This window comes from Pinus tabuliformis, chromosome 6, assembly GCF_031772625.1.
Source record: "Pinus tabuliformis cultivar Carrire ecotype Pingquan chromosome 6, CPIR1, whole genome shotgun sequence".
Lineage (NCBI taxonomy): Eukaryota > Viridiplantae > Streptophyta > Pinopsida > Pinales > Pinaceae > Pinus > Pinus tabuliformis.
In genome coordinates this window covers 433,644,012-433,652,779 of record NC_142292.1, presented here as the reverse complement: position 1 = coordinate 433,652,779, position 8,768 = coordinate 433,644,012, and positions in this window count along the sequence as shown.

Sequence of the window (8,768 nt, the reverse complement as noted above, 5' to 3'; positions counted from 1 at the left end):
GACAAAGAAGATACTTCACTGCAATAGGTCATCTCATGAATCCTGTACTGCAATCTTTTTATTACTTGCTCCAATCTGTTGACTTGAAAATTGGTACAATCACCCTTAGGTTTAAGATCAAAATAACTTTACAAATGTATAGGAATCCACACTCAATACTTTGAATTCTAAAGTATTTATACAATAATAATTTACAAAATATCTCAAGCTACATTGAGAACTAATCTAGGAAAAGGAAATATATTCATGCAAGAAGATAGAGACACCTATAGAATTGTTGTTTGTTGTCTCTGTTATTTAGGTTCTATTTTCTTTTAATCTTTGATCTTCTGCCCTTTAAGCTTCTTGGCTATTTGGTCTTCACATTGGATGTCATATTTACTTATGACCTTTCATTTGATACACTTTCATATGATACTCTTTAACCTTAATGTCCTGTCAATACCCTGTTATTGTGCTTTTTCACTTTTTACTATACATTTATATTTTTACTATGTATTTCCTACAGTAAATCATTGAGTTTTTCCCACGTCTCAACATATGGTAATTGGATACTGAGCATCTTTCTATAAATTTCATCTGCCTCTGTGTATTTGGAAAAAGTAGGCCTATTGACAAAAAAGTGTTTTACCTCATGCTGGAGGTAAAACAAGTTTTCAAAAGTTTGGTATAATACTTTCCCTATTGGTATGCCCTTCATGGATGAAGTGTTTACCTGATCTTTGGCCACTTCCCTGATCTTGTTATTGTAATCCTCCTATGTCATTAACTTATCATTTATAACTAAGGGATTGTGTAATCCCTTTTGATTCAAAAGTTCGAACTTAACCATGAACCTGTTAATGGCCAGTTGCATGGTTTGACACTTATCCTCCAAGTTCAACATCAAATTCTTCTTGGTGAGGACCCTTTTAACTTCAAAAATTGTACCTATTCTATCAAGTATCTCTAACTCCTGTAGCTCATACTTGTTCCTGGAGTTGAGCAAGTGGATGATTCTTGTAGCTTCCTCTAGCATATCTCCAAGTTTTGCTTTGACTCTCTGAATGGCTTCTATAGCCTGCTTTATCAACTCAACTTGTTCAAAAATGACCTGGATGGATGGCCAATGTTAGGCCCCTATACTACTAGTGTAACCCCTTATTATATTGATGTACCCATATTGTTACTATTGTGCCCCATAGAAGCCCACTATTGTTATTATTGTTCCCTTACATTATTATTGTTATGTCGACTCTGATTATATTATGACCCCTTAGACTCCTATATATAGAAAGGAGGTCTTTTCATTTGTATCATTGAAGAATTGTTCATTTGTGTAATGTAAAGGAGGTTGCCCCCTCGAGGAGGCTAAATTCTAAGGTGTTGATCTATCTCTTCTATATTTTTGTGAGCTGGTTTCATAACATTTAGTATCAGAGCTTTGGATTCTAGGGTTTTGCTAATCCAAATAGGTCATCGTGGAATTTTCGCTAAAACTTTTTTTCTGCGATGTTTCAGAAGCGAAAAAAAAAAACCCTTTTGAGACAAAATCGCATTGAACCTCGGGTCTAAATTTCAGAGCTTTTCGAGCTATATTTGCGGAGATATGATCTGAGTAAGTTGGTCTTTCGCAGACTCCTAAATTACATTCCAAACAGGTGACCTGGGGAAAATCATCATAAACTTCTCTCTGAGCATCAGATTGAAATTTTGTAAGAAGGTACAGAAAGAGGACAGACTATAGTTTCTTATATATATTTTTCAGAGCCAAAGGTCGAAACAATGATACATGGAACATCATACAAGTTTGCTCTACTGAACTAGTCTATAGTCAGGTCACTGTGGGAGATTTGGCATAACTCTTCCTTGGAGTATCCAATTTGGATCAGACTAGTGGTAGTGGAAAGAGGACGTAGAGGGCTACTGCAGATCGTAATTTCAAAACTTAAAGATCTGAAAGTACAGAGTTACAATCATTTCAAGATCAAGCTCCTAAAATCAAGAAAAAGCAAGATGAGGAAGTTTGATGGCAAGGATCTAGTAAATTGGATACTTCAGATGGAGCAATATTTTGATCTACGTGGTGTACCACTGTTACAAAAGGTATGTATTGCATCTTCATATTTAGAACCGGATCAATTTTTATGGCATAAAGGGCTTTGTTCTCGTAAACAACTTGTTACATGGTCAATTTTCACAGAGGAATTGATAAGACATTATGAGGGTACAAAGAGCAACACCTTCTTTAGAGCAACACTGCAACAATTGGAGAAAGTAAAAGGGATTTATTACATAGTGTAAAGTAAAATTATGGCAACAAGGAAGTCTACCCCTCACAACTATAAATATGGAAGTGTTGTTTCTCCTAGCCTTCCACAACCTACAGGGGTTACACCACAACAATTGGAAGAAAAAAGAGAAAAAGGGCTTTGTTACAATTGTGATAGCAAATGCACTAAAGGTCATAAGTGTGTTGAGAATAAATTATTTTACACAGGGTATGAAGAGGAGGAAGAAAAGGATCAAGAAACATCAAAAGAAGAGGAAATACACTAGGACCCAACCCCAGAGAAAGAAGAAATGAATCAGACCATATCTTGTAAAGCATTGGCAAGTATTACCACTCCTCAAACTCTCAAGATAGAAGGACATATCAAGAAGAAAAAGGTGTAAGAAGTGAAAGATCACATCGAGAAAGAAGAAATGAATCCAACCATATCTTGTAAAGGATTGGAAGAAATTACCACTCCTCAAACTCTAATGATAGAAGGACATATCAAGAAGAAAAAGGTTCAAGCAGTGAAAGCTCACATCGAGCATCAACAACAAGTTCTCCAACTTTTACAGGATAACGCCACTTTGGTGCAAAATCGAATGAAGCAATAGGTAGATCAACATCGTAGTGAAAAATGTTTTCATGTTGGTGATTGGGTATTTCTACTGCTACATGTCAAGCAAGCTATTTATGAGAAGGAAACGTTGGCAATACTATATGCACTTAAGAAATGGCGACCTTACCGAATGGGAAGACACTTCAAGGTAAAAATGGATCATGATAGTCTTAAATACCTTTTAGAACAACTAATATCTTTAGAAGAACAAAAAAAGTGGGTCAAAAATATGTTGGGTTATGACTTTCACATCATCTATAAAAGGGGAAGTAAAATTTTGTTGCAAATGCACTCTTAAGAAAGGATGAGGATGTGGAAGCATTGTTTTGTGCTATTTCTATTATCCAACCAGATTGGATAAACGAAGAAAGGGATGAATGGAAGAAGGACGAAGAAGTATGGCCACTTATTCAAAAGTTGCAAAAGATACCAATTCAAACAATATTTCCAGAAATTGAAGAGGAAGGAAAAATCATATTGGAACCTGGAGCAGTCACAGAAACAAGAACTCGACAGCTACGAAATCGATCAATTTCAGAGTATATCATCAGGTGGAAGAACTTACCCGCTAAAGATTCCACATGGGAGGACAATAATTTTATACAGAAGCATCAAGAACTACTCAAGCGTTAAGGACAACACTTTTTGAAGGAGAGGGGCATGTTCAACCCCTATACTACTAGTGTAACCCCTTATTATTATTAGTACAACCCCCTTATTATATTGATGTACTCATGTAGTGCCCATATTGTTACTATTGTGCCCCATAGAAGCCCACTATTGTTATTATTGTGCCCTTAAATTATTATTGTTATGCCGGATTTGATTATATTATGACCCCTTAGACTCCTATATATAGAAAGGAGGTCTTTTCATTTGTATCATCGAAGAATTGTCCATTTGTGTAATGTAAAGGAGGTTGCCCCCTCAAAGAGCCTGAATTCTAAGGCGTTGATCTATCTTTTCTATCTTTTTGTGAGATGGTTTCATAACAGCCAAATATCATTGATAGAGTCATTGATATTGGTCCACAATTATTCCTTAGCCTGACGTAGAGGTTCATTTAGTGTCAGTTATTTCTCCAGGCTTTTGATTCTTTCAGTCATTCTTGTGGCCTTCTGTTGTTCTTCTCTGTGCATGATTTGGGCCAATTTGTAATCTGTTTCCAGGCTGGTGACTTTTTCCTTAAGTTTGTTCATCTCCATGGTCTGAATGGAAATTTCTTCCATTGCTTTGACCAGCCTATTTTCTTCATCACATGTAGAGCATGTTGTTGTCGATCTTGTTGTTGATGTAGTTGGTGTAGATGCCAGTAGTGCAGTGGCCATTGGAGCAATGGGAGCTAAGGATGCTGCCAAAGTAGAAGGTACAATAGTGGTAACTGTTGGAATGACAGTTGCATAAGCATCATCAAGCTATCTAGTTCTTTCTCCATCTCTAGAACCTCCTTTGTATGTGGGTGATGTGAATGAGGAAACTTAAGTTGTTTCTTAAGGGTTTCTATTTCCTCATTCTTCTTCTTGATTAATTTCTATGTGGCCTTAATATCACTTGGTTCATGGCCTAGTTCAATGACCAAGTACTCCAATGATTTTATCCTGTTATATTTGGCCTGTGAGGAGGCCTTTTCTAGTTTGTATTGGGCTGTCACATTATCCAATGAATCTTGCAACTTGCGGGCATCCATGGCCTTTCCTATAAGGGTGGAGTAAATCATTTCTCGAGTGTGCATGTGGAACTCTATCTAATCAATGGGATGAATATCCCTGACTAACACCTCAAAACTTGTTTTCTTATAGTCTGTCGGGGTCTTTGGTTGCTGAATAATGCGCTGCAAAAATTACACCTGCATCTTTCTTGCTTTCATGTCAAAGGTTGACATCAATATGGTCTGGTTTGGTGGTGAAAGCTTGAGGTATTGGGCATATGTCTCTGCCTTCAAATTTTCATTCCCCATCTTTATTTCTTTGAATCTGCCTTTGATATCCCTTTCCCTGTCATCTGGCCTGACAAAGGAAGAAACTTCCACACTCTGTTGTCTCTCTATCATCTATGTGTTGGAGGTTGATGGCTTTTGTGTTTCACCTAATGCAGCTGCTTCTTTACTTCTCTGCCCCATTGTATCAATGTCAGTTATTTCCTCTGATGCAACGTTCTCCTCCTATTCAGACACATGATTCAACTTGGGCTTCTTTCTTAGCTCAAAAATCTCATCAATAGTCTCCAAGGCAGAGCTGGATGCCTCCTCCCTGTTCCTCTTAGGATTCTTCTCCTCATTGGCTGGGGTCTGAAGCATAGGATGAAAATTCATTGTTTCTCCTACTGTTTCTCCTATTTTTGGAACCTGCAGGAAAGAGCTCTGGTAAAATTGTTTTTCAAGATCAATCAGTGTGTTCTAAACATCGAAAACTGTGTTTTCCATATCAATCAATTTAATCTCCACCCACTCAGATTGGCTAGCAAACTGTTCAATGTCAAGTCTTAGGTGGTGGATGTATGCTCCCAATTTGACCTTCAGTCTCAACTTGTTTATGACCCCATGAGGGTCATACTGCCATATGAAGTTGTTTCTGAATTTTGTCTATTGCAGTAACCTGTTGGCCTCTGGTCCAGCCTCTCTATTGTTGGAAATGAATGGGCCCAATTTGTTTTTCACCTTGAATTGGGTTTTCTTCCTAGCATATAGGAAGTGGACCTCATCAAAATTGATGATTTGTCTAAAATATTCAAAGGAAAATATCCTTTCCTGGGAGGTATTTTGGAAATTTATAAGGGGTTAATTGGCAGCCATAGACTCTGATCCCAGTGTGCTTGGGGTAGAGATACCAGTCTCCCACCTTGATGTTCTTTGCCAATTGTAGCACTCTCTTGATGTTTTGGTTGATTCTAGGCTGAGTATTAGTAGTCAGGATGTTCATAATTGGGTACAAAAAGGATTATATGAAGTCTTTGTAGGTGAATGCTATGGAAAACTTCTAGACCAAGGGTTTTTAGTAGACCACTGACCTATCCTTTCTCCTGGTCCAACTTTTGAATGCTCATAGGGAACTTATCTGTCTGGTAATATAAAAACATATAAAAAATCACTTAATAGTATTTGAAAACTCTTTCAGTGGGCAGTCTGGTGAATTGTTCATGCATTCTATCTATAATGAATTGAACATAATCATACATGATAGCAGGAGGCTTGCCTGGAGTGGAAATGGACAAGAAGGCCAGGATGACCTCATCCACATGCTTATCTGATGTGTATCCTAGGATGCATGAGAGCATGGTGATTATATGTCTACCAGTTTCTAAGAAAATGGTGGTAGCGTAGGTTTGGGTATCTATAGGAGTATGGCAGTCTTCAATGATAAAATTCTGGAAAATTTGCTTGATTTTCACCTGGTCTAATGTGATGTATAAATCCAATAGGTTTCCAATGGATAGAGGGGTTTGATTAGGGCTAGATTGGATTTGTAGCATTTGGTTGATTGACTCTGGTGTAATAGTGAATAACAACTGCTAATTTGGGGAAATAATAGCCCTTTGGCTAGGGACATAACATGCATGACAAAAATGTGCAATATCTGGGAAAGGGTGAACTTCTGGGAACGTGTATTTGGGTAAATTGGATTCCCAAAGGTTGATGTCATCTGCATGGTTCAAAAATTTGTCCTTACTCCAGCAGTGGAGCTTCAGAAGCTGGGTTGGAGTTGCAATGTCCTTTATTTGGAAATCCCTATCTGCTAGGGCCAAATGGTCAATGTCCAAGTGAGGGGTTGACATAGGTCTAACATCAAGAGAGGTCTGGGCAGCCATATTTAGGATAAAATGTAAGAATTAGACTTGCACAGTCTGTAGAAATGAAGTCTGAATAGGTCTGATACAGAGATATGGTAATTTGCACTTTGCAAAAGAGGGATTTAGGTTTTATGGGGGAATTACTCTCAGTTTAAGGGAAAGATTAATTAAATTTAATTAATTACTATTTGAATTGACTGTACACTTTCAAATTGACATGGTCATTTTGGTTTTGTGTCAAAATACTTGGAAATGGTGGTATAGACTGCAAACTAGTTTCAATGGTAGATGTAGAGGGTACTCTGGGTTCAGCTTTGCACTGGATGACTGAATTGGGTGTCCGGAGCGTGTTCGGGAGGTAGTTGGTGGTCAAATTTGGTTACAGAGCCTCAGGGTGGTGCAGGAAGGTTAAGGAATTTTTCACAGAGCGAATGAGAAAAAAGTGTGAAAATGAGCGTCTTCGGCCTTTTCACCAACAACAGTTAGAATTTGGCTCGAAATTTCATAATGAACACTACGTGGTTTCGGCATTTTGCGGGGAGGTGGTTTCGGGGGAAATCACACTGCTTTTGGCAGTTGGGCAGTATTTCCCCGAGAGCATGCGAGTTCACTCAGAGCTACCACGTAACCGAAGAGGGCCCAAGCAAAACCACGAATCTCGTGTGCTCTCGGTCGTGTAAAGTTAGGCAAGGGAATCAACGTGATGTGGATGCGTGCCATCATATCTGGGGGTGGAAGATCGAATAGCTGTCGCATGGTGAAGCTGCACGGAGGGAACTCAGCCAAAGCTTTTTTGGGCCCGGGGGGTTTAATTACACTTAACTGTAATTAATGAATGAATAATGCGGGGTTAAATATAAGTGGGTTTAATACAGTAGGACCGAGGTTAAATGTGGCGGGGTTTGTTAACCACAGCAAGGTGGTGGGTTAAATGGGTTTATGTCAAGGAAAATGTGAAGTTAAGGAGTTAATTAAATGAAGCGGAGGGGGGAATAAAACTTAGGATAAATGGTTTTATGGGTTTTTTTAGGAAACATAGGGAAATTAATAAGGGGAAATGATTTTTTCAAAGGGGAATGGGTTTCACACTAGGGAAAAGGGATTTTGGGTTAGGAAATGACTTTTGGCAAGTAATTTGCTAGGGAAATGTGTGAAACCTAGGGGCAAGGGTGAAAATGAAGGGAAAAAGGGTATTTTAACAAGAAATGATAGGATAATGGGGAAATCAATAAGTATGTAGTGGGGGACTAAATGAAATGAGGGGAAGTTAATCAAATCAGCTTGTGAACATCTTCTCACTTTCATAACTGCTCTTTCACATTGAAACATTGGATTAAGCATGATAAATGTGCTTACGCTTCAGTCAACTTTGTACTTCTGCAACCTTTCTTCTACTTACCCTTTACTTACCCTAACATTTTTTCTTCACTTTATTGGGTGCATTTAAGCTAGTAGACCCTTTCTTTCCTTTTCCTTTTGAAAATTAAACTAACTAATTCTAACCTTATATCTTCCAATGTCTCAGATTAAGCTTATGCACATATTTTATTTCTCTACCTAACTATTGATCTGCCAAGATTAAACAGTTTGGCTAGATCTTTATTCTTTAACTATAAACATGAAATTTAGAGCATGAATTAGTCAAGATTAAAGAGTTTGACTATCATGGGTTGTGGCATTTATGAAAAGTTTCACACAACCATTATTTTGCATAGTAAAGTAAAAAGTAGTGGCACTTGGACTTGCACACTTTCATGATATATTTTTTTTTGGCATTCATATTTTTTCATTTTTTAATCTTTTCTTATTCTTTTTGTCCTTTTATATTTCTTTTAGGACATACTATCTTTACATTTTTTATTTTTTTATATGGAAAACATTTTGCAGAAAGAAAAAGTATATACAATATTACAAGATCAACCACAAGCAGTTCAAAATTATGAATCCTATTAATATAGGACCCTAACAGTAGCTCCACATGGTGATCGCATTTCCTGGTGAAATGTCAAGAACTCTAAAGATCAGTAGCCTTTGAATTGTGACTGAAGTTACCTTGTAAATTGTCCTGTTGTGATTCTACTTTATTGATACTTATGATGGTGCACCCTT